Source organism: Alligator mississippiensis, chromosome 4 (genome assembly GCF_030867095.1).
Source record: "Alligator mississippiensis isolate rAllMis1 chromosome 4, rAllMis1, whole genome shotgun sequence".
NCBI classification, from domain to species: Eukaryota; Metazoa; Chordata; order Crocodylia; family Alligatoridae; genus Alligator; species Alligator mississippiensis.
Window position 1 is genome coordinate 119217374 of NC_081827.1, and position 27220 is coordinate 119244593.

Here is a 27220-nt window from a genome sequence, read left to right on the forward strand (position 1 = left end):
CCTCCCACCACCCGCCGCTCACACACTGGGGAATAGGAGGAGGGTGCTCATAGGCGTCTCTTCAGCCTGCAAGGGGAAACCCATGGTTTCCTGTATTTTTATTCTTTAAAGGAGAAAATCTGCATTTTTCTGTGACAAACGGAAAACCCAGATTCCTGATAATTAGTGTTTAGAAATAATTATACCTTATTTTCTGTTTGTCTATGAAAAGAATTACAATATAAAACATGAACAACATTCTCTTACACATCAATGTCCTGACAGAGAGGCAAGGATTTTTTGGGGGGTGATATCTTTGGTTCGACTAACTTTCAAATGCAAGACATTCTTCATCAGGTCTTCATATAGACATCAGACCACCTGATGAAGGAGTACCTTGCATTCAAAAACTTGTTTAACTTTATCCCAAACATACAGTTGGCCTGATAAAAGATATCACCCCTAAAAATCCGTGCCTCTTGCAAAATTCCTGGATCGCCATGGCTACATCATTCCAACACTGAGTTAGAGATACATTCTCCTTTTTTTTTTTTTAGCTTAACTACATTAATCTAGGCCATATTTTGCTCTCTCTTCCACCACTGTAACTCTGGAGACGCTCTTCTGAAATCAGCAAAAGTTACTCCATATTTACCCTGGTGTAATTAAAAGCAGAATGGTTGCCTTGGCTGTAACTTCCCTTTAAGTCTTTAACTGCTTTAATTTGTTACAGCTATCCGTTTCATATAAAATTGGTGTCTTCTAGCTTTTAGTTTATCTATGTAGAATCTATATTCTATATTCACTGACATGATATCACTAAGTAAAGTATACTCAGGGTGTGTCTATGGTGCCTATCTTGCATGTCATCTGGAAACTAACCATCAGTTTTGCCAACAAAAACCTTATGGAATATATTTGATCTCATTGGGTTATAACTTCTCCTGCTGTAAACCTTATAGGGAAGGAAAAAAGAGTAGGAATCCTAAGGAAAAGTACAAGAAGAAAAGTGGAGTCACCATCCCCTTCCAAAATGAAGGACTCTGGAGCCAAAGCTGGTATGAGATCTGTTGGATAAAGTACATTTTGGCCCTCAGAGAACTTGTGACTGGTAAGAGCTTTGCTAAGAAACAGGGTGTATAGCCAGGACATGGTTTCTTTAGGAAATAGCATCCCTGAAAAATCTACAAGCATCTTCCAGGGGAAATTTATCCTAATTAACCCCTTAAAATTCTTTCCCCTGTGGTCTATGTTTCTATGTGTATGGGGATGGGGAAAGGTGTTTATGGGGGAAACACTGGGTCACAGAGGTGTCTGAAGAGTACCTAAAGTAGTTACTGCAAGGAGAAGGGAAGGGGAACCAGATGAAAGCATGGATGTTTCAGGATCATCAGGAGTTCTTTGCCAATCTTTAGGCTATTTTCATAGAATCATAGAAAATTAGAGTTGGAAGGGACCTTGATTTGCTGGCATTGCTCTTACTAATGCAGTCCTGTATGCTGTTAGCTTTCTTGGCAACAAGAGCAAGCTGCTGACTCATATCCATCTCATTGTCTGTTGTAACTCCCAGGTCCTTTTTTGCAGAGTTGCTGCTTAGCCAGTCAGTCCCTAGCCTGTACCGGTTCAGGGGATTGTTCTGTCCTAAGTGCAGGACTTTGTCCTTATTGAACCTCATGAGATTTCTTTTGGTCCAATCCTCCAATTTGTCGAGGTCTCTCTCAATCTTAGCCCTATCCTCCAGCATATCTACTATGCCTCTCAACTTGTATTTTATATTTAGAGGGCCAGGACCCCTGCTGCCTCTGCAAGACCAACTTTACAAGCCCTATCTCTCACACAGTTATGACTCAGGGAACTTAGACCAACCAAAATCTAGTTATGATTCAGTGAAAAATGTTGCTTCCATTGAGATCCATGGAAGTTTTGCCAGCGACTATACTGGAAGGTGGTAGGGTCAACTCCTATGTGAATTTATTCAGTTACAAGCATTTAGCATGAAACACATTGCTTCAAAAAGCTAACATCTGCAGAGATATATTGATATGATTCAGAGCAAGTGAGGGCAGAATCAGACCTATCAGACTTATCACTTTTTAGATAGGAAATAATGGTTTGTGTATACTTGCTATATCTCGCCAGTATCACAGTACCTGATATATCACACCAATATCACCAGGTGAAGATTTAAGCTTTATCCTAAATGTGTTGTTTCTTGGCCCTAATCTTCTGGTCTGGCCAAGGCAGGATCTCAGGATGGTAGGAAGCAAAGGTCGCCTATTTTTATGTCCTGTTTGATTTCCTCTATTAGCCAACAGTAGTTATGGTAATGGTAGCATCTGAGATCCTCATGGCTCAGCCCTGCTTTGCTGTGCCCTAATCCTGTAGACCTGTCCCTGATGTGCCACCTGTATTGGCAGCTGGAACAACTAAATTCAGAAGCATTAATGAAAGTATATTCTGATAGGCAGACATGAATCTAGAGAGTTAATGCTTAAGCTGGTCTATTGCTCATGGTGAAGTGGGGAGAAGAACTGCCAACCTTTACTAACCTGTTACATCAACTTGGACTCCTCCAACCTCATTTCTGAAATTGTCCCTTCAGTCTTTGCAACAAAACAAATAGGAAAGTCTTTTTGTTAACACGCATGCAGTGTTCTGGAAAATGTACTTAAAATTACAGGTGCGCAGCAAAGGTGTACAGCAGTGGTGTTCAATCTGTGGTCTGCTGACTCCTTAGGATCCACAGACTATGTCTAAGGGGTCCATGAAAGATGACTATGATCAATCAAAAGCATGTGAATACCCACACTTACAATTCAAAGGGGTACACACCTCCATTTGAAATTTTGTAGGTGTCCACAAATGAAAAAAGATTGAAAACCACTGGTGTATGGTATATGCACTGCTTCTGCTGCACCACAATATTTGGGGGGTTTTTATACTTGGAAAGAAGCTACTCAGTTATGCAAAAAAAAGGGATTATCTAGTACCATCTCATTATTACAGACTGCCAACAAGTACCAGCAGAATAATTATAATAATAAAAAAGAAAACCTTTTGGGGTGACTTGAGGGGATGGGAGATTAAAAAAAACGCAGAGATACAAATGGATTCATATCCATTCTATCAAAGTGTAGGGGACTCAGGGCTGAGGATCTCGGAAGTGGTATGTGTTGCATTACTTCATTACTACTTTAACTTATACCCTTTTCAAACTTCTCAGATTTCCAGGTACATTTTAGGATTTATTATGCAGGCAAAGAGTAGGTATCAGGAAGCATCTGTGTCTGAATATAAGAGTTCATGTGAACAGGAGTTGGAGCTCAAATTTGGACATAAGATATCATTTCTGAATTTGTTCCAGGAATTTGTCCTTGTTTATTGCGGGGGGGAGAGGAGGGCAAATAGCTTGTGGGTGATATCTTTTAGTGGACCACCTGCATGTTTGGGATAGACATAGGCAAGTATCACAATAGCCTAGTCCTTTGGTATTTTTCTTAAAGAAAAAAAAATCAAATGTCCTGGTTAGGCAAGAACCTTAGGCCACTGACAGATATGACCCCCCCCCCCCCCCAAAAAAAAAACCAAAAACAAAAACAAAAAAACCAACAACAACCCAAAAACCAAAAAAAACCCCCAAAACCCCAAAAAACCAGCACTTAACTGGAAGAGGAAGCACACAAGTTTGACTTGTCTCCCCAGTGTCTGTATAGATCAGGCGCTTCAGCACAGCTTTTTGGTGCTGTTATCTAATAGCTGATTCAATCAGCTATTAGATAAAGCACCAAAAAGCCTTGCTGAAGTGCACAGTATATACAGATGTTGGGCGAGTCAGGACGAATGAATTCAATGCCTCTTCTGGGTGTGCACTGCACTACCTGGTGCAGGTGTGCACCGAGCTGAAAGTAAAGTACTATTTTCTTTTGTTCACGTCTGTAAGCAGTCTTAATTAATATAGGACAGATTTAATAAAACTTGATTTTAAACAATTTTCAGTTTTTACGTGGACTGAGTCTTTATGAAATATGTTTCAAAACTAGACTATTGCACTATTAAGGAGGCTGATAAATAATATTCTTCACGTTAACCAAATAGAAGTTGTGACTGTGGTTCATTACAAGTCTTTGATCTAATTCTGCTCTCAACTGAATACATGCAATACTAGTTGAATAACATGCATAATGTTACCGTTATTACTTTTAGTGTTTATATTAGAGATGGGGTAAAACTGGGATTTGTTTCCTGTAAGTACTGTCCTCTGTTGTGCCCTTGAATTCTTCTCTACTTTCCCTTATGATAATGAATACAAAAAATAAAAAAGACGGTGAGCCACTAATACGCTTTGATAATGGAGGCCACAGAAATACTTGTGATAATATATTTTTTTTCTAATGGGTCTGGTCCACTTGGACCAGTTAGGCCAGTTCACTGAAGGCACTACTCCAGTTTGGCACCTTCATATGAAAGCTCAGAGAGAGAAAGCATTAAATGGGAGCTGAGACTGATTTATCCCATCTGTTCAGGCTGCAGTTGAAACATGTTGATGATGTACCTTCCATTGCTGCTCTAAATCATGTATGTATTCTGTAAATCAATGGAAGATATTATTTTCTAAGGCTGTCAACTCAGCACCAGCACTAAATTTGCATAGCAAACCTTAGTAATGACTTGATTGTTTTTATTTTTCCAAATGTAACATAGAAGCCACTTATTGCTCAGAAACAAGAGAGAGGGAACGCACCATTTTTTTCAGTAGAATTTTTTTCTTTGGTAATGTGTTTTATTGCACCAACAACACTGCTATCCTAAGTTACTAGTTTTCACAGTCCTGCAGCCAAGTGAGTGAATTTGTCACACACAGACATCATCTCTGCAGTTCAGAGTAAGCATTCCAGGCATTTCAGTGCAGTACTGAAGTCTATGGGAAAAGTCAAAGGGGGACTACTTGGAAAAATTCTGCCAGGCATTTCAGATTCTAACTAAGCAATCCCAAGGTGGTCATTATTCAGGAGTCTCTGTTCTCCTGTGCTTAGCAGTCAAAATTAGAAAAATAGCTGGGAATTGATGAATGGGCTGGAGAAGAGCAATATACTTGTTTGGGTGAATGTTGTTTTTGTGGATTAAGTTAAAAATACATCAATGGCTGTCTAATCACTCACATTTTCCTATTCTTTCCATCTGGTGGTCTACCTCCTTCCAAGCTCCTCTTCTTCCTAAACTAGCTAAAATAAATCCTGCAGAATGAGGCCTTTGCTTTCTGAAAACGTTATCATTTCTTACAATTCTTGTATATGACAATAATTCCACGTTGATTCCTTCTTCCTTAGGAGTAAAACATTTGTCTGGTTGATGTCTGAAAAGGGTGTAGGAAGCTATACAAATAAAAAATAATACTTTGGTGTTGTATTGCAATACTGAGGATGGTACAGTAACCACCAGATCCAACAATGGCCATCCTTGAGAAAGAGGAGCCAGGAATAGTGCTTTCAGAGACCAACCTTGAGAAACAGGAGCCAGGGATAGTGTTTTGGGTCCAGCAGTTCTATGACTTGGCTTCATGCTTGAACTTTTCATCCTGTTTCTGATCTCTACTGAACACTACCTATCTATTCATGTACTTCACTGGTCACACCCACACCTGGCTGTCAGTCATCCTATTCTATTCATCCCTTTTGGTGACTCTGCCTGTACCTCAGGCTTCCCATCTATAAAACAGTTATAATGATACTTGGTTCATTTCTATACAAGCACCATGTATATACATCAACTTACATGGAACCTGTAAGAAGTATGCTGAACCAAAAAAAAAGCCCAACCAAGTCTTTATTGTATAACATATACCTTTCCTTCTCTGTCCTTGTCCTATCTCTTCCTGTGTTTCTTTTGGCTCCTTCATACCAAGAAATCCTGTAGCTTATTTTTTGGTGTATGCCCAGTGCCATTGTCAGGCTCTCTGTTTCAGGCATACTTATGAGAACTTCTCTGAGTGTGACCAACATCAGTTAAAGGTTGGCTTTGTAACATTTTTTTTGTCATGAAGGAGGTGTTGGTGGGCAGAGTATGTTTTCACAGCCATGCTGCTTTACCCTGTTTGATGCTATGTAGGCATGCCAAAAATGTTTTGCAGATTCTGGGTGTTAGATATGTTGTTTTCTTCCTATTAGCAAGTAGGAGACATAACTACATTTAGACACAATATAGAAGGTATTTAATGTAGCCTTTGATTGAATTGAGAATTTGGAGTTACATTTCCTGGGCCTAGCTGCATAGTGCTTTTCATGTATCTCTTCCTCTGGATTATTTGGTGTTGGTTACTATTGAAGATACATTGCTGCACTAGGTGGACTGATTTCTATGCAAGATGGGGGAAAGTCTTCACTGGTACAAGTTACAGTTTTGTCCTGGCTAATTTTTACGCTCAGATTCAAGATTGTACCATCTGTTATATCTGTGTTCAGCATTGGCCCATGAATATATATTGTACATCTATTTGAACTCACTTAAATTCTTTTAGATCCATTAGCAACCTTGAGTTAAAACATTTACTGATCATACTCCTATACACATCACCTCTGTGTTTGACACAATGTTTATAAATACGTGCATGCTGTGCAAACAGTAACTATAGTTGTATAATAAATATGGTGTGTGAGCTCTCGCTCTCATTTTTATTTTTATTAAAAATAAATGTACCAACCCTCTACAGCCACTTCATAAGTTATTAGCACTGATAGGACTTGGACTCTTGTTGAGATCTGTGTGGGCCTCTCTGACTTGAGTTAAAACACTTACCTCGTTAGCTAGTACACGTCATAGATTTGTATCCTTTATGTGGACTTCCAGTAGATGGGGACACGAACAACTTAACCATACAGTTACATAAACATGTTCACTTTTTTCCAGTCAGGTTTCCAACAGGAGTGATAAAAACAGTTAGAGCATATTCAACTGACATACTGTTTATGCTGCCTAGCTTGATATATTGCATGGCCACACAAATTAAGGCTATTACTGGTATTTACTTGGTATTTTTGTATATTTTAATAAAGTCACGGGCATCCAAAGCCTGGAATAGATGCTCCTTTTATAAAATAGAAATAAGTAGTTAAATGATAGCAGAGTCATTTTTTGGATGAAAGTTGCTGAGTTGGAATTGATGTCCACATGCTACTAGAAAGGCACAGATCAATAAATAACACAGAAGAATTGCTTTGGTAGGGCACAAGGTTAATAAAAGCATTGTCAACACTGAGAGCTGTCAACAGGCAACATCCAGTAGTTTCCCATGAGAAAGAGAGAAATATCAAATGGCTGTAGATAGCTTTCCCCTTTTTATTTGCAGCAAAGATGGGACGTGCAGATAGTTTTAAATTATGAATGTCATGCTCTGTTAGGCACCCAATTGCATTTTCAGTGGCCTTGAAGCATTTCACCACGTCCCTGTGATTTAAAAGACAAAGAAGTGCCATCAGCAGACAACAAGTAGAGGCTCCAAGCCAGTGGAAGCCTGGGGTGCCATCAGCTTATTCCTCAAAGACATGACTTCTCTGCTGAATGGAAGACTTTGTGGGACTTCTTGATGGTGGCCTTGTCACAGCCCCTTCTTCCCAGCCAGATTTCTCCCTATCGTCCATTTCCATTTTTAAATCTCAGCAGGGTTTCCTTTTCCTTTCCAGTTCGGCATTCTTATTATTGTATTTAATCCTGGCTATTGCACAAAGAAGGGAATACGCTCTTCTGATCAAGCTACCCCAAAACCAAGCAAAAGCAAAAGCAAAAAAGAAAAGATAAAGAAAAAAGCTATTTAGTGGAATTCTGTTTTTTGGAGTTCAGCACTTCCCATTTTGATTGCTTTAGCCAAATGAACACTACATCTAAATGAAGAAGGGTACAACACTGGGCCCCGAGTCTTCAGTGACATCATTCCCTTTGCACACTGGTTTCAGACTCAAATTGTTAATTACCATTTCCCTCAAATTACTAATTCATCTAAGCCTTTCTCCCAAGTGGATATCAGTATAAAATCTAAGCAGGCTGCAAGGCAGAACTTTAAAACTGTCTGAGGGGTGGGAAGGAGAAAGAGACATGAAAATTAAAATAAACACTCCCCCGCCCACCTCATATCTTCTCTATTTCCCTCTCTTTGTCCTGAAGGAGAATTAAGGTTTTTCAAGTTAGTCCCAGCCCTACTTCAATGTTTAATTACTCAGAACGGTCACTTTTCACCTCATATACTCGTCAATCTTTAAGCCATTAGATTTTTTTACAGCTGGTTGAGATGAAGAACAAACTTTCGCACCCAAAACTTTCCTTCTAAACCAGGCCCTGGAACTGTTGTTCATCGGGCAACATTTCTTTATAAACCAAAATCCTTGAGTCAAAATAAATGAGAATTTGTTTTGAAATCCAGTCAGTTCTGCCTTTCCCTTGAGTGTGTTTTTGCACTGCACATAACTATGTGCAGCACTATTGTTTAGGCACCTGATGTGAAGTCCTGTGTACACCCAACACTATTACTGGAATTGATATGAAATGTAGATGTTGAAAGATTCTCAGATTTTGTATATATTTTGCATTTTGTAAAATGAGTAGAGCTGGGCAGGAAATTGTTTTCCCATCCTATGATGATTTCACAATTTCATTTTTTTCTGTTCTTTGTTGGGATGAACCCAATACCTTTAAAAGTGGAAAAACAGAGAAAAACCTTTATGCATGCCCATGGCTAGCATACATGCTTGAGATGTGGGGAAACCCATGTTTAAGTCTCTACTCTGATTGATTCAGACCAGGATTTGAACCACACTCCCCTGTATTCCAGGGGAGTGCTCTGATCATCACAACTGCTGGTTACTCTAGCTTAGGGCCCCCTCAGTTTTCAGCCCAGTTAATATTTTTATGCTTGATTATGCACAGTTGAGGATCTTGGGTGAATGACCTAACCACTGGATTGGGTGAGTGTTGGTCTGTGTCTGGCTTTGATGAGAAATTCTATCTTAATAAAAGCTGGTGTGTATATTTCTGTGAAAACTTTTGGATCTAATGAATTGGACTCTATCCCCACTCCATCTTCAAAAACAATTGTACACAAAAAAATCCTGACGAGCCCTTTTATGCAAACTTTATCCCAAAATATTTTACAGAGATAAAACACAGTTACCAACTTTACTACTAAAGCTGACAGCAAGTGAGACTAGTAAGAAAGATCAGGGTATTAGACACGATTTGAGATGAAGTACAAGTCAATGATGGATGGAGTTAATCAAATGATGTTTCACTTGGTAGGCATTTCAGAGGAGAATGCTGTCAGCCCAAGAGGCCAGAGTCTGTGAAATTGATAGATCTTTGATTCTCAAGCAGGATGCCAGGGCACACTGGATTGCATTGAGATCCTTTCAAGGGTGCCATGGGGTGCTATGCAGTGTTAGCACTGTTAAGTATGCAAACATGATTCACAAGATAAATTCAGAGATTCCAAATAGGATCTATAATGATAAAAACATTCTGAGCTGCTGTGGATTTTTTTTCAGTTTTTTGCAACAGAAGAACGGCTCTCTATTTTTTCTGTAGTCAAAAAATGAGTGAAAACGAAAAGCTGGCATTTCCAAGGGGCGTCTTGAGTCTAACAAGATTTAGAAACGCTGGTTCAGATGAAGGGAAGGTGGAAGAAAGAAAAAAAGGATTGAGGAGGTTGACTTGAATAATTTCATAGAGGACATTAAAACCTTGGACAAAATCTTGAAGTTCTTCAGTTTTTATTTAGTTTGAACTCAGGCAAATTATGAATATTTATTTAGTAAGGAATAAACAAAGCATAAATTGAGTACAAACTGCATGAGGACAGTTGATGCTATGTTCTCCTGCTGTTAAGATACCAAGTTAATTCCATTGGTGACAGCTGATGCTGCTCACATCCAACAGTGAATAACTCCTACCCCTGGATTTGACTCCATAGTTACACTGCTAAACTGTAGGGATTAACACCCAGCTTGATGAAACCTTACATAAAAAGGCTGTATGAAGAGGCCCTTATCAACCCATCCTTTGTGTGCATTCAGTTGCCATTGCCACCAAAACAAGTTCTATTTGCACAACCAGTGAGATGATCAGGTTGAAGCCAAGGAAGAAATACTGAATAAAGAATTAAAAATGATAGTGCCTGACCATTTGAATGCTGTCTTAAATCAAAATATTATCTTCACACTTGGGATGGAATAAAGTGAATACAATTTTTGCCATAGAAATATCTTCCATTAAAAAAAATAGATGTAACCCTATAACCCTGTGTACTAATGTGCATTTTTTCATGACCATGGGCTGTCTGCAAAATCTGTATATATTTTTTTATTAGAAGGAAGTAAAATAATTTAAAAAAAAATGGAATGTTAACCAATCCCTTGGCAACAAAGCCAGTGTTTATTTTTAATTAAAAAATAACATAGCTGGGTTGACTTCAGTTTTCCCAGCTGCTATTCTTCCATCACAGCAGCTCTCTGGCCTGTTTTCCCTTGCTGATTTCTTTCATCATTTGCACTTAGTCTGTATGCGTTACACAGCCTTTATGTAACATTTCCGACCATTTGGTAGTAGAGTTTACAATCCAAAGGAGTAACCTGGACTCAGTCATTACCAAATAGGTCATTGCTAAAATACCATCCTTTTTCATGTGAGCAATGCCCATGCTGCATTTTACGTAATTTTATTTGCCCTGGATCATGAACAATGGAGAATTTCAACTGTATATTGAGTTTTTAAGTGTGATGCACTGCATAAAAATATATTGACTTGGTTTGGAAAAAATTGATTTCTGAACATGCTGGAAATGTTTGGAGACTGACAAGAGCCTTGGATATCCAAATTGATTTATCGTACTTTTAACCTATGGGCAAAAGTTCCCTTGTATGTGTCATCTCCTCCCAGACCTGCATCCCCGGGTGCACTTGTTCTGCTGGTACTCAAGAACAAAGGATTTGCCCCTGTTAGTGCCCTATGGGACACAAGTGAACTGCTATGAGGGTGTGATTAGGTGGGTGGGATCAGGCAGGACTTCCCTTTTTGGCACTGATGAAAAAATCCAGTCATCCGTGGTCACCTCGGGTCTATCCTGGGTCCTGTATTGTTTAATGTTTTCATAAATGATTTGGAGGCTGGAACTGTGTGCACACTTGCAAATGGCACCAAGCTGGATAGAGTTGCAGACACTTTGTGGGGTATGGTTAGGATTCAGAAAGACTTTGATAAATTGGAGAAATGGTATGAAATGAATCAAAGGAAATTTAGTAAGGACAAATGCAAAGTCCTGCACTAAGGAGAGAACAAATGCATGCACAAATATAGACTGGGGAAATGACTGGCTAGGCTGCAGTACTGCAGAATAAGACCTTTGGGTTACAGCGGGCCATAAACTGAATATGACAGTGTGTTCTTATTGCATAAAGGCCTAATAACATACTGGGCTATATATATGAATAGGTGCATCCCTGGAAGATCAAGGGAAGTCATTCTTCTGCTTGTTTTGGCACTGATAAAGCCACACTTGAAGTATTGTGCCCAGTTTTGGGCCCCGTGCTTCAAGAAATGTGTGGACAAATTAGAAAGGATCTAACAGGAATCAGCAGGCATCAAGCAGGGGTGGTGGTGGGGGATAAGCTCATTTTCAGGTCTGGTAGGGGCAGTGGTCCTAGTGGGGATCCAGCAATGCCCTGTGACTCAGAGTGGAACCAAGCATCTGGATAGCTAGAAGGCTATCACCCTGATCTCCCTTCCTTTCCTGTGCACATGTAACCAAAAACGAAATGCTCCCAAATAGTGCATTATGTAAAGAAGTACTGTTTTGGAATATTTCAGCCACTTTTGGAACTTTTCAATGGATTTTTATGTTTGACCAGTCGGCCCTTTGAAATGTTTCAAAGGTGTTTGATATATCTGCCCACACCCTTGGTCTGGAGAAGAGAGGATGGAGCGGGGTTTGGGAACAGTCTTCAAATACCTGAAGGGTGGTTATACAGATAATGGTGGTAGACTGTTCTCTGTGGCTGTATGGAACAGAGCAAAGAGCAATGATCTTAAATTGCAGGAAGGGAGATTTAGGTTGGGAGACCTTTCTCACTGTGAGGGTGGTTAAGTTTTGGAACAGGCAGCCAGGGAAGTTTATGGAATCTCTGTCCTTGGAAGTTTTAAGAGCAGGTCAGACAAACACTTGAATGGTTTAGTCAGGGATGATACTGCGAGCAAGGATGTTGGAAAAGATGACCTCCTGAGGTTCCTTCCAGCCACATTTTTTATGGTTGTGTGTGGTGGAGAACATGTTGCCTCTCCTATTGATCAGGCCCATTCCTCATGTGGACTGAAAATGATGATATTGGTGCTGATATTTAAAGTCCCAAAGTATCTAAGTGAGATTCTGTTGCCTTACATCCATTCTCCTAACCTCAAGGACGTTGGGCTTCTAGTAGGATAATCTCCTAGGGCAGTGGTTCACAAAATATTTTTATATTTTGGACCAGCATGGGAGTAGTATGGGGCGCATGGAGCCAGCTGCTTCCCTCCCGGGGCTGCCCCACTGCCCATCTTTAACCCTGCATGTGACCGCCGGTGGTGGAAGCCACTCGCCCAGGCAGACAGATGGGGGTAAGAGTGGGGGGCTCGTGCCGTGACCTGACAGCCATCCCTTCACAGCCTGGTGGTTGGGAACCTCTGTTCTAGGGTCTGAATTGGCAATGCCCATGTAACAATTTATAATCCCAACAGGAGTTGGATCTATAATCCCACAGGAGTATGGTCAGCAGCTGAGACCAAATCTAGAACATAGCATCAAAATTAGAGACTTCTAGTGCTTGAGCTATAAGAGAGCTCCAGCAGCTACAGTAGTAGGAAGTTATTCTGGTCACTGGAGACAACTGCTAGAAGTTGATCATAGGTCTTAAACTTGTGCATTAAATATCTATAGCTTCTGTGAGTCCATTTCTGTGCAAAGGCTGACTTTTTTATTTGAAATATGCTAGAAACTTCAATAGTTTTAAAACTGGGTATTAGGATGCTTTATCTCCCCCTGAATGAGACAGTGCCTTGGGGCATTATATTATTTTTACTTATTTTGTGGAATTTTAGCTGCACTGTGAGAATAGCAATCTTTGCAATATTGTGGTATATTCTCTTCCCAGCTTAGACAGAAATGGGAAGGGTAAGGGCATATGAAATATTACTAAACTAAATAAATAATGTTGGTCAAACATTTTTAAGATTCTAAAATGGTTTGATGTGATTTCTGGGGCAAGATTTAAGTTGGCTCTTATAGCATTTGAACCAGTTTTCTTATTCGTAGTTGCACACGTCCTGAAAAAGTATGTTAGTAGACAGAAATACTAACAGACATTACGGGCACTTTTACACATGCTCCGGGGATGGGGAGGGGGGAGTGCTTTAATTAGAGCAGCTCCGAGAGCTAATTAAAGTGCCACCACATCTCATGTATCAGAATCCCCATGCTTAAAAATGGCAGTGGGGTGCTTGAACTAAAGCTAGTTCAATGAGCTTTAGTTGAAGTGCTCCCAACATCATTTTTAAGTGTGGGAATGCTGATACTCAAGACCCGGGAGGGCTGCTGGAGTGCAGTAATTACTATGCTCCAGTAGACTTGATTAAGTTGGCTCTTATAGCATTTGAACTAGTTTCCTTATCCCAAATTAATCAAGTCTGCTCCGATGCACTGTAATTACAGTGTCAGAGCAGCCTCCATGCTTATGTGCAGGCATATAAACAAGTAGAAAAGAACCTAAGATGACCTACCTTAGTGCGGGCTAAATTGTTCCTTCTTACTTTATGCTCATAGCATTGCCAGTTATAATGTTATTGTGTATCACTTATTCATTTTTGATTTCTACTTTCTGACTTGCAAATTGTTGCCCTTATCCAAAATGGTCACAACAGGATGCTCTCAGTAAGGTGATTGCCATGTTTCTCTAAATGTTTTTGGTGAACAGGAAGCTGGCCTCAAGGTGAATGCAGTAAGAACAGTGTAGGAAATAATGATGTGTCAGATTAATGTGGAGACTGGGCCCAGCAGACCATGGGGTATTGCAGCTGGATGTGGAGGTGACAAGAAACAGACTGTGAGGTGGGTGTAAGAGCATGTATAGCGGAGGAAGAGACTGAAGGTTTTCAGGGTACTCTGGTATTCCAGTGTTGCGATGAATAAGAGACTGTTGGGGGTTGTGATGAATGAGAGACTGTTTATGATGAGATTCAGAACTGTATGGAGACCAAGCTCAGTCCTTGCATCACAGAGTAAAAGTCCTTATTTAGTCCAAATTCACTATGAGTTCATAGGCAGTTCTACATGCGTCAGAACTTCAGGATTCCATCGTTTCAAGTAAACTTGGGGCAGTTTAAAGTTTTGTACCAAAATCATGCAAAATTAATGTGGATAGGTGAAATCTGTTGCTATTGGCCATGTCTTAGTCAGACAGCTTAGTTTTGTTGGCTAGGGACAGCAATTACACATAAACAGATACAAGTGATCAGAAACCAGTTCAAATCTGTAACACAACAGAAGTACAGTGCACATAAACTGCTTTCAAAATGGCCCAAACTGGTTTAAGATAAACCTGGATAGATGTAGTATCAGATTGAACTGATTTATGTTAAATTGGTTTATTGAATTTCTGTCCCAGATCCCCTCCAGATTCAAGCTGTCTGCTTCCCTGGCTTGTGGTCTGGGCTACTGCAGGCATGTGGCTGCATTTCCAGAATCAAAAGTGAATATCTGTTCATTTGCTTATCAGTTCAATCTATTCAGCTGAGACAGATATGCAAAGATTGAATTTGTCTGTAGTTAGCCACTGAGTACAAACCTCAAAGCACCAGAAAATAGTCTCAAATTTAAAACTGCAAAATCTGGGACCATTCATACTTGAAATTTCATTTTAGCTCATTATAGAGCCACGGTGTGTGACTAACTGCAGAGATCTATATCCAACCTGCTGTATAGCTGAATGGCATTCTTCTCCTTAACATGCTTTAAATCCACCTCTGCTGGAAAATGCATGTGAAATAAACAGAGAAAAAGTTCATTCTAGCCTATTCCACTGAGCAAAATCCTCCATTTTCACAAGGGTCTCTTCACCAAAGCCATCTGATTTTTATGGGAGCTTTGAACAATATGTTTCATAGATAGTTTTTTTTAAAACTGGAACTATTGTTGTTGATCATGGTTCTTAGAAATATATTTGTTTAATTTTCCTTGAAAAGTTTGTAGAACATGAATTCATGTTTGTTGTAGCTTCCATTACCCATAAACCAGGCTATGTTGCCATGTTCAATAACTAAATAAAAACAGAAGATAAATCACAACCGAACAAGACATATTGTAAGCTTTTTTAAATGTTACTGACTCATCTTTCAGTTGCATTTCTTTGCCCATTTTTGAGCAAATTCCACGATCTGCCAGTTCAGAGGATGCTCTGTGCTTCCAAATGATGCTTTGGATCAGTCAATTTCCATTTGCCTCCTAGGCAGAAGTGACTATTTTCTGCCTCATTCTGTATTCATTCTTTATAGATATTAATATCTGGATCACAACTACAAGCATTCCTTAAAGCTTTCCCAAAAGGGCTAACTAAGTCCACATCTTGCTATCATTAATGCAGTTTTGCAGTTAAACAGTGGATTGAATATCTGGGAGATATAGCTTTGTAAGTAATTTTGGATTTCATTTATTAGCAGTAAACTAGTTGTTCCAGGAGGGTATTTGATTGCAGACGCGTCTTTATCTACTGCCAATGTTGGATAAGAACTATGCTCAATTCATATATCTGCAGATCAAAACATAGCATGTTTTGACTTCTAATTTAAAAATGTTTATTCTTCCAGATCCCAATCTGAGAGGAAAATTCCTTCTCTTGTTGGCTTCTCCTTGCAGCACATGCTGCTGTTCTGCTGGGAAGACATGATTTCACAGGAGCATACGGCTGCTCTTGAACAGGGTTGGCCTGACCTTGCTCCCAGTGACATCAATGGGAGTTCAAACATTGACTTCCGCTAAAGCACAGGCCTTACTATGACCCTGCTCCGGGCAGGTGTGCAACACTGCATATGGACATAAGCCCACATAAAGGGTGAGAGAGCCAGAGAAGCAAAGGGCACTCAGCTTGTTAATGCCGCTGTATGGTTACCAAGTTGTGCCCTGTGTACTAGTAGCAGAAACAAAGCCAAAGAGGGAAGTGCCTTATTTACATGCTGAGAGAGATGTTCCTGCCTATGTCATCCCTTTGTTATTGTGCCCTCCTGAAAGTCAGGCAGATTTCTAACATCTTTTGTATGTAGTGAGCTTTGAATATTACTTATTTTTACCTGTGACTTTGATTGTCCTGCGAACACAACTAGCTTGTCCCCCTGCTTTATGCACGGGCTAGTAGGACTAATGTAATCATCACACCAATGGTGCTAATTTCTATTGGGCAAATCCTTCCACCACACAGTCTGTTTCCATGTGGAAGGCTCTGCCTGCAAAGAACTTGGTGGTATTCTGATGCAGAGATCTGGATACTGAAGAGTCTCTGCTAGAAGTGGTCACTCTTACATATTGTGGAGGCCAGTCCCGGAGGAATGTTATGCAGACTGCCAGGCCTCGAGGCTTAAGAATAGGGCAAAAGTGGTCTCGCTTATGAGCAGATGAATGTATATGCAGAAACTACTCCTGGCTTGAGACTTCAAGGAGAGGCTACTGGGGGAGGATTTTTTTCTTATTTCTCCTGAGGAGATCTTCAGTACATGGCAGCTGCTGCTCCTCAGATGGAAGTTTTGGGGCACTGAGAATACTTAAAGTTCCTTCCTCCCTCTCCATGTCCAGATGCTGAATACAGCTGGAATGCTATTGTGATGATAATCTATGGTTTCTATTAGGTAGCCTGTGTGGTTCGTAAGGGGTAGTTCATATAGAAAATAGTACTGGCCAAAACAGTTCCTTCCTACATCCCACATTCAGCAGGCATGAATAGCCCCTGGTATTTTTCTGCATCATTTAATTATTCTTCATCAACCTGCAGAAGGACCAAGCAGTAATGGCCCCAGTGTTTCATGACCTTGGTAAACTGGCACTGACAAACAGGCAGGAGTTTTTGAAGAAGGCATTCATTTAATTAAACTTCTGTGAGCTGTGTTCCAGTGGTTACAGGACCACAGTAAAAGTACTGTACTTTAGTTGAGGTTGTGGTGGGACTTCAGTTCAGACTCTTCAGTCACTTATGAAGTTGGCAGAAAATGATCTTTGGTTCTGAAATGTCTCTGGTGTAGAATCGTATCTGTTCTACATAGTGTGTCTGCTCTTTGCCATGAGGACCATCTGTTTGTTCAGCCATCTATTATGTGGACACTCTGGTCCATGAATGGGATTCTGGGGTGTAATTAAATAACAAAAATTACTAAATATTAAATTATTAAAGTATCTGAAGTAATGTTTTCCTTAATACAGCCAAAAGAGGTTGAAGAAATATTGTCTTGGTTAGGTCCATTTAAGCATGTGCTAAATTTGAAAGCAAAAGGATTTAAGTGTGGGCTTAAGTGCTTCACCAAAATCAGATCTGTATTGATTTGCAGGTTTTCTATATATCAGTTATAATTTTTGCATGTTAAGAAACTCTTTCTAAGTGGAGAGGTGAACTGTTAAAGAAAGCTTCTTAATAAAATAAACTAACCTCTCAGGTACCTGTTTGGGTAGCAATGGATGAGACTAAATGATGCCCCTACCCTGCTTTTCATTCGGCAACTCCTATTTGCCAAATATTATAATAAAAAGCTTCCTTTGTTGAAAATGATTGAACATGTGAAGAAAACTTGGAATGTTTTATTTAAATCCTCCCGCTGTAATGTCTTCCTATATAAATAAACTACATGGCAATCCAGCCATAAAAATTGGAGAGAGAAAAAGAAATCTGGAAGAACTGGATAAACAAAGAAATACCTTACCTAGACTGGTTATTTAAAGATGGTTTCCTGCTCTCATTCTCTCGACTAAGTGAAAAAAATAATTTGCAAGAGAGCCAACACTGGCAGCACTAGACTATTAGAAGTTCACAGGGGAGATGTCCAGCCTTAACTAGAATGAGATCTCCATTCAAGAACCACTCAAGTTTTTTGTGATTTAAAGGAAAAGGTTGTAAATCTGATCTCAGCAGCATAAATCCTTTGAAGTCAATGGAGTTCCATCAGTGTTAAAACTGATGAAATGAGCTCAGGGTCAGGCATGTGGACTAAACCAGCAGCTGGTGGAAACTGACAGAGCTCTGTTGGGTGAGGGATGCTGGATACCTGGCTCCTGTTCCTGGCTCTAACAGAGGCCTGGCTCCAACAGCAGTCTGATTTTTCAGGTTGGCTTCTGAGCTGGAATGCCAAAAATAAATTTGAATTGAACTGAATCAGAAATTTGGGGAGGGGAGTGGAATGTGGCAAAACAGCAAACAAACACCTCCTGATAAAGTCATTCTATGTGTCCTATAATTCATTTTGGTTTGGGCATTTTGTAGGAAAAGCAAAGGAAATGAAATGCTAAATTCAGAAAACTGTTGGAGGAGGAGTGCCTATTTCATCCAAGAGTGGTGAAGGAGGCTGGGATTCCTGGGTTTTCTCCTACTTGAGAGGATTTGAACTGGCATCTCCCACTTCTATGAGAGTGCTTTAAATATGGTGCTGTGAACTCTTCGTCTCTCCTATTCCACTTTTCATAAATAATTAAACGTTACTGGACCAGTGACTGGAACTCAGATGTTCTCTTTCTTAGTGGGGATCCTAACCACCAGCTTCCATTGTTCTAGGGGGCGGGGTGATGACTCCATGAACCCTTCATGGATCAGAGCACTTCTCATTTGTATGAAATACTTTAATATTCCTTATACCAGAGAGTGATCAAGAGAACTACTTTAATTTTGTTGCTAGACCATTCATCTAGGAGATGAAGCACATGGATTGGGAGATCCTGCTCCAGAGTAGGTTTAATTACTTGCACAAAGAAGAACAGCATCAACAAGAGGCGGTGTGAACACCCCCCTGCCCCTCCCCCCCCCAAAAAAGTACCTTATACTATGATGGCTAAGGCATGCTTTGAGCGATGTTGGATGAAATCCTCTTAGGAAGTGAAGGGAATTAAACCCAGGTTTCCCACCTAGGGGAGGAGCCCTTAACTAACAGGGCTATTGGATAAAAAGAAAAGGGACACCAGCAACCAGCAGCTTTGAGAAATTAGCTCTGTATTTTTTTATCAGTCAAAACTATTTGATGGATTGGACCCAAATTCATGAATAGCTTTGTGACAACTGAAAACACATTTTGGGAAACTTACCATACTTATAATGGAGCTTATAATGGGCCCAAAATTATTTTGTGTGCCTCTATTATTGTGTGACCTCTCTGTGACTTGGTTTCTACCCGAATGTATTAACGATAATGATATTTACCTCCTTTGCAAGCTGCTGAAAGCTATTGATGAAAAGAACTGTAGAAAAGATAAGTATTATTTTTATTTAAGTCAATGGAATGATGTCACTTTCCATTAGTTGACAATTTGGCTCTCCAGAAGGATCAAACCATGAAGTTGATTTCCAGCTTGGACCACGACATTATTCAAATTTAGGTTCTAGGGTTCTTGAATTTACACTTCATTAAGCTGTTCCAAGAGATCATTTTCAGGATAATGTTGAATGCCAACCAAAAATGGCAACATGGGACCCTGTGGATATTGCTAGCAGTGTGAAAAACAAAATGGCAGGTTTTCATGGCTCTGTGCTCATAGTTAACATTCTTGAGAAGAGCCTGCAAGAAACATAGTATGGTTTGAAGTACAGTGTTCCCTGTGGACCCATAAAGTTTTCTACTGCATGATCTGAATGTCAACAAGAGTCTGAATAATCATTATAAGCCAGGGGAAGGTAGCCTGTGGTCTGCAGGCTGGATTCAGCCTGTGGAGCCATTTGAGTCAGCTCATGGACTTGGGGCTTCAGTGGCATTTGGTGGAGAGGGTTTTGGCAGCACTTGCTTTCTTTAACTGCCCCCAGGAAAAGTAGCAGTAGTGGCTGGGTCCTACTGGCCACCCACCTCTGATCCAAGCTGGGTCAATCTGGTCCACAGCCTTAAAATGTTGTGACTGCCCTCATGAACATTTACTGTTCAGAGCCAAGTGGAGAAACTGGAAAGAGGTAACCAAACTGAACATGTCAGAGTGGCAAAAATGCATGAATGAGCCCATCAGCTTGGAAAGAATTATACTGTGTACAAGAGACACAGTTCTGTTTAGAGATAGGGCCTGGTTCTGCTTTCACTGTAAATAAGGACTAATTTGGCTAAATCCAGCCAATGTAAACAAGATCAGAATCAAGCCATCTTTTAAATTTTGATCACTGAGGATACTCTTACCAAAGTGCTGTGATTAACAGCACGCAATAGGTTGAGATGCCACAGACTATGTGGAACCCAAAATATGGGTACCATGAATCTTGGGCATGAGTCTGTGAAAGCTAAGGGCCAGATTTGTGAAAAATGTATTCAAACTGGAAACAGTAATTCATATGAAAGGTCTCATGAAGTCAATGGGACTACTCTGTGAATAAACACTAACTAGCATTGAGGCATTCAAAATGTTACTAGGTTGCAGTAATCTTAAATAGTCCATTTATTTTGAGTACTGCATAAGCCACTGGATGTTATGCTGTACACGGAGGTGCAAGACTCTTATAGATGTGCTCCAGGAGTGGGGGAGGGGGGGCGGTGATGGTGTTTTAATTAGAGTGGCTCTAAGGGTGCTGAAAAATGGCGGCGGGGGCGTTTTAAGGCTTGTTGAATGAGCTTTAGTTAAAGTGCCCCTGCTGCCAATTTTCAGTGTGGGGACACTGATACACGTGACACTGGAGTCTGCTCCCGTGTGCTGTAATTACAGTGCCTTGGAGCAGCCTCCCTGCACATATATAGGCACCCTTAGATGGTGTTCCAGGTAGGCTCTTTGAAAACGTGTAGTATTTTCTATGGTATAGAGCCATCTGGATACACAAAGATCTTTTAGAACTGCTTTGCTGGATGCATACTTTGTATCTAAGTTGATGGAAGTCAGCATTTAGCAGAATTTTATGCAAGATGAACATGGTAGTCCTACAGACTGACAAAGAGAAATGCTTCTTAGAGAGGAGATTTTCAAAAGCACAGATTTTCAAAAGGAATTAGTTGTACAGATACCACTGATTTCTGATAGGTGTGGGCTACATAACGCTTTCTTTCATGTCTTTCAAAATCTCCCTTCCAGGTCATTTTCTTTATTTCCGCTCACAAGCAGAGTATCATTTTCTGACAGAGGCTTTCTAAATTTATTGTGTTCAGTTTTGAATTATTCAAATGATGGGTTTCCACCATCATCCTAGAAGACTGGTCTGCTGTTCTAATATAGTTCATTGTTGTTGTATGTTCCCTGGTATCCTCATTTTTGTTCCATTGCTTGGACTTACATGCCTGCTTGAACTTACATGCCTTTTCCTGCCTGGTGCAGGGGACTGGACCTGATGATCTTCCGAGGTCCCTTCCAGCCTTACAATCTGTAAATCTATGAATCAATCTATGCTTTGAGGACAGCCTAAATAATTGTTCTCTTTATAATGAGATTATCTTAACCATTCTGCCAGTAGTAGTATCCAAGTTGTTACAGGGATCACAGACTTTTCTTTTAATCTGGTGATACAATGTTCTGTTTTAAAAATCTCAATAGTGTTTGCTACTACGACACTCCTTTTTTTAAAAAAAAATGCATTGAAATGGTATTTGCATTCTTCATAAAAAAGACATTCTTGCTAAACATTTCTCTCTCTCATTTCTTTACAGTGATTGCCTTCCAAGTTGTCACTTCAAATTCATCCCTTAGAGCTGGTGTGTGACAGAAAGGTCCACGACTGTACATCAGATTTCCTTTAGGTGAGACGGATTAAAGTTGTGGTTGCACTGTTTTTTATATGCTTTCTTCAGGGCTAATTGAAAGCCCATTGAAAGTCCTTCGGACTCTAGTGGGCGTACGGTCAGTTCTTTCACTGGCACGTGACTGGAGATACTGCTGCAGACTGTTTTTGTCAGTGTTACTAGGTGATGAAACAACAAAGGTTTAAAGGACTGTATGAAATACCTGAATTTTGCAGTACATTATTTTTGGGGATGGGGAACTTTTCTCAGACCTGTGTATATTTCTTTGACCTTAGGAAGGTTTTCTCTAAGATTGCTATTTCCTGAGCCTGCTGTTACTACTAAATCATGCAAATAAGGTTTTGTCATTTTTAAACTCCTACTTCATCTTGTGGTCTTTTCACAAGAAACATACTATGAAGGAGCCATATGGGCATGTTGGGGTCCAGATAACCATGTTTACTAAATATTTATAACTCGCAAGGCTTAGACACACTATTTCAGACTTTCTCTGAAATCCTGTGGACTCTACAGCCATATCCAAGATTACAGCTTGCCAGAATTTGGGATTTCCAGTTTGTGGGAAATTTTGATATTACAAAATTTGGTTTCATTCTGATTCTGGACAAAACCAGAATTTACAAAATGCAGAAAAATACTGAAGTGAAATATGCTTTCTAGTCCCCAGCTGGGCAACTAGCAGCAATGAAACTGTTAAGACCATCAATGTGAATCAACAAATACGGTGGCTCCTCAGGTCTGTCCTCCCTGCAGGATTATGCACAAGGGAGACTGGCAGCACTGGGACCTGGTTATCTGAAAACCCATGGCTCTGATGAAGCGGCAGTCTGCATTATGGTGCTGGAGGTGTGGATCATCTCGGCACTTCCATGCTTCTGGATCTGCAGCCAGGAATGTGAAAGTCTCCAGAGACACAGGTCAAATTAGGACTTTAATGGCTTCTATACACATTGTGGCAGAGCCAGGAGCCTCAACTCTTGAGCCAATCTTTGTTAGGCTGTCAAGTTCCTACCTGTCTGGTACAAGGCCAGAAAGTTCAAGGAGCCCCCAAATTTTCCTGACTGTGTGGCAAGGAATTGACAAGGTCTGCGACCTCTGGCTTAAGGTAGGTTCTTAGTGCTTCCAAGTCCCTGCAGCAGAGAGGGAAGTCACACTTCAATAAGAACCAGAGTTCCCAGGGCTTTGAGAGTCCTAGCCAGCTCAACAGCCTGGGAACCCTGAGGCCCCTGACTTAGAGCAGTCCAAATGACTGATTTCTCTGAAATAAGAAACCCTAGAAATTTGGGGCCTCTGACCTGGGACATATTGTATTAGGGGGATGCCTTAGAGCAGTGTTTCTCCACCCATGAGTCATGACCACAAGTGGGTCACAAGAATATATGAAAAGGTTGCAAACAAACTTAAAAATGATTCTTTAAAGGAGAAAAATGTGGGAGACTGTGACTTTTCCCTTGCAGGCTGGCAGAGTCCCAGCTGGCAAGGGGCTGCTTGGGGCCTCCCCATGAGCCACACACCCAGCCCCCTGTCCCACACACTGGGGGGGCTGGGGCCTGGGGGTGGGAGGCAGCGGGTCAGGAGTGAGGGGCCCTGGATTGGGACTGGCCATCAATGTTTATAAATGGGTCCTGGTACAAAAAAGGTTGACAACCACTGCCCTAGAACTTCTCTTCCTGAAAGTTAAGGCTTTCTCAGGAAACAAAGCAGGTTTCCTAAGTAGACCTGCCTGGCAGGTTGGGTTCCTTTGGAATTCATTCTGTGGTTTGATGATAGTTTATTGAATCCAAGATGTTTCTGCAAAACATTTCTGGTTCAACAAAGTGTCACCTTTACAGAGAAATAGTAGCTACTTTATCAGTAGAGAAATAGGTCTCCACGATAAATTTTACAATGGGATTACATAATGCTATATATCCTGTGTGTTGTGTCAGCTACAGTTGAATTTCCTGCCATGTAGAATTCAGAATGACACAAGTAGATTATTTACCAAATCATGAGATGAGACAAAAGTTAACCTTGTTTGATGTTACTAATCATTCCTCATACTAAAGAGATGCTTCAGCAGGACAGTGGATCCACTTAAATGGGCAAAACACACATTGCTTCTTGTCCTACCCTGGATGGTACAGGGCAAGGGCAATGTGATTTCCCCATTCAGCCAGACCTATCTCTTGCAATCACGGGGCATGGATCTGGCTGAGTGGGGAAGGGCTTTATGGTGGCACAAATGTGACATAAGGCAATATCTGTTTCCATCCATGGTATTTTATTGTAAACCCCATTTTTACCCAGCACTTATCATATCAAAGATATAGAAAATTCTGTAGGGAAGCAAAATCTTGTAATATACTCTATTATATATATATATATATATATATATATATATATATATATATATATACTCTACTTAACTTGCTCTTTCTTGTTATAAATATGACCAGGTGGAAAAGAAGGCAGGAAGTATATCTTTCACAACATGGAGAAAAATGCTGTGGAATACACTGTTTATTCTACTCCTCAATAAGCTGAGAAAGTGAATGATACAAACCAGTATAGTAGTTTATCTTTTTTAAAAACAATTATCTACAATATTTACAATGCGTAAAATTCTTCTACAGGCCAGTGGTGTTAAAAGATGACTCTTTAATTTTTGATGGTCTTTATACATTTCCCAATGTTAACAGGTATATTTTTCTTAGTGAGAAAGAGATAAAATATTTCTAAGAATGTGGACAATTTCATAGACAGTGTCATTTGCACTTGGTGTCTTTAGTCTCAAAGCTGCTTTTGATAGAGTCCCATAGTATAAGTTAAAATGCTGTCCCAAGTAACTCCTGTTTACCCCTGGAGACCTAATTAAGGATAGGACTGTATACTGGGGGCAAAACAATTGATGTGAAGCTCTTAGGATCTTAACTAGCAGAGTAATTATATATTATCTGCCTTACAGGAGCTTGGACCCTTTGCAAAAGGTAATTTACATCTTATTACTAAATGTCTTGTGGACTCCCACTGCTCGTTTCATTGGCCAGAGCTACTAAACGGATTATTTCTCAAAATTAGATTTTTTTTTTAAATGATCTATTAGAGCAGGGGTTTTCAACTGTTTTTAAAAAGTGTACCCCCAGCAATCCCCTTTTTAGTAAGTGTACCCATGGGAGGGGTGATGAGCAGGCAGACATGGAGTGCAGGGGGAGGGGGTGAACGTCCAGACATGGAGCAGGGTGGGGGGTGATGAGTGGCTGGACATAGAACGGGGGCATGGCAAGTGGCAGCAGCGCAGCGTCTGTGCGGCCCTGTTCTCGCCCCACCCCAGCCCTGCTCCTGTGAGGCAGCAGCGTGGGCTGGTGGCACTCTGTTCCTGCCTGCCTCTGTGTACCCCCTGGGACCTTTCAAAGTACCCCCAGTTGACAACACCAGTATTAGAGAGTTTGGGAAATTCTAATCTGAAATGAAATTTAGATGCTGTGTTTGGTAGAGAATCATAAGGTTTGGTTCAGGTCTAAAATATGTTACAGGATGAGTTCAGAGTGCAAGGCTGGATGCCCACTAAAGATTTATTGGTTCAGCAAAAATGTTATGGCAAATCATTGGAGCTCCTGAAACATGTATCTCTTGGAGCCATAGGGAGCCCTGTCTGAAACTAACCACTAATGCCTGTGCTTGAAATAAATTGCAAAGCCTATGGGTTACATTTTTGCTGCGACCCAGGTAGTACATCGGGGACAAAATAAAAGCTATAATTGGCCCTAAGAAAATTATCCTGATGCAAGAACATTATAGGGCTGAAATAAAAGGTCATTTTGCTCCCATTTTCACAAGTGAGGGGTGGACCTGAAAAGGCTAAAAATACATCAGGAGTATGTTAGAGCATGCTTGTAATGCTCTGTGCTACATGCATTCTGGGTGGCAAAGCAGATATAAGGTAGAGTGGCCTCTGAGTCTACTATGCAGAGAAGACATTATTTAGTCCCCTAAAGCAGTCCGTGATTTGGATAGCACATGGCTGGTGTAAAACCACCTTTTCATGCCCTCACTGGTGCTGAGGTACAGCACCAGTTTGAACTCCAGCTCTTCAGAATACCAGGTATTGAAAAAAACATTCCCATCCACCAGTTGTTCCAGAGACTGAGCTTCCCTATAGAATCTATGACTTCACATGTGACCTCTATCCCATTCAGAGGCTCTATATATAGTTTTTCTCTAAAAATGTTTTGTTTTATATGAGAACTTGGTGGTGTTTTGTGTGGTGTTACTTTTGGGGTTTTTTTGAGAGGAGCATGTGTGGAGTGCTCAGAATTTTGTTTAATTGAAAACCAGAGGAGTGAGCTCAGGAAGTGGTATAATTATTTGTCCCAATGCAGAGCATAATCCCATGGAAATGTGATACCTTTCAGTGGTCAGTGAACCCGCTTACTTGTGGTGGAAAAATTTTACTTGCTGCGTTAAAGACGTAAGGAAGTAACCAGCTGAAAGAGAGAAATCTGGAGCATTGTTTGAATGTTCGGTAAACTCTGTTTAACTTGCCACTCCAGTGGGAATGAAAATTATATTGAATCCTCCAGAAGTGATCAATTAGTGGAAGTTGTGGGGGGAAACTGATGCAGAATAAGTACAACAAATTAAATTATAGGGGAAAAGTTTAGGTGAATTAACCAGAATTTAATGCATAGAGTTTTGGTTCCTTTAAGGATGACCTAAAACAAATAAGCCAAAGTCCAAAAATGTGGGCAAAATTTTTTTTCAGGAATGATACCACCAAGAAATTGTAAAGTTGATGCACTAACTGAAGAGAAATCTCCTTCTGTTACAGCTCTATTTGGAAAGATGAGATTTAAAGATAAAACAGAAAAAAATTCTGAATAAGCATAATGAAGAGAGATAAGGACACTCCACACAAAGCGAGTGAAGGTTATCTGCGCGTTCGTATCAGGTGGAGAATAGAGACAGCTACCTGGAGAGAATGTGGCAGGAGTGCGCAGAACTGTGGCTATCTTTAGCAGGCAAAGAATCCCTAGCAAATTTTGCAGTGTTGTCTTCTATGCTATCCTGACCTCCTAGGGCAGGGCAGGGTGGCACCCCAGAGACTAACTCATCCAGAAATGCATAAGCTTTCATAGGCAATAGCCTACTTCACCAGATGCTATGTTGCCTACAAAAGCTAATGTAATTCTGTATGAGTTCATTTCTAAAGGTGCCTATACACATGCTCCATTTGGAGGGGGAGGAGGTGTTTTAATTAGAGTGGCTCTCAGGAGTTGCTCTAATTAAAAAACCTGCAGCATCTCATGTATTCAGCATC

The 27220-nt window shown here is 40.4% G+C and overlaps 1 protein-coding gene across 6 annotated transcripts in view; it reads left to right on the forward strand.

Moving 5' to 3' along the window:
• Positions 1-27220, forward strand: part of CALD1 (caldesmon 1) — a 367827-nt gene that overhangs the window by 160286 nt on the left and 180321 nt on the right. For 5 of the 6 annotated variants that reach the window (XM_059726536.1, XM_014609318.3, XM_014609331.3 and 2 more), the window contains exon 2: positions 21829-21918. The gene's annotated coding sequence lies outside the window, so the exon portion shown is untranslated. Of the gene's footprint in view, positions 1-21828; positions 21919-24868; positions 24891-27220 lie in introns of all 6 variants that reach the window. The other variant, XM_019489435.2, reaches the window with a different exon arrangement.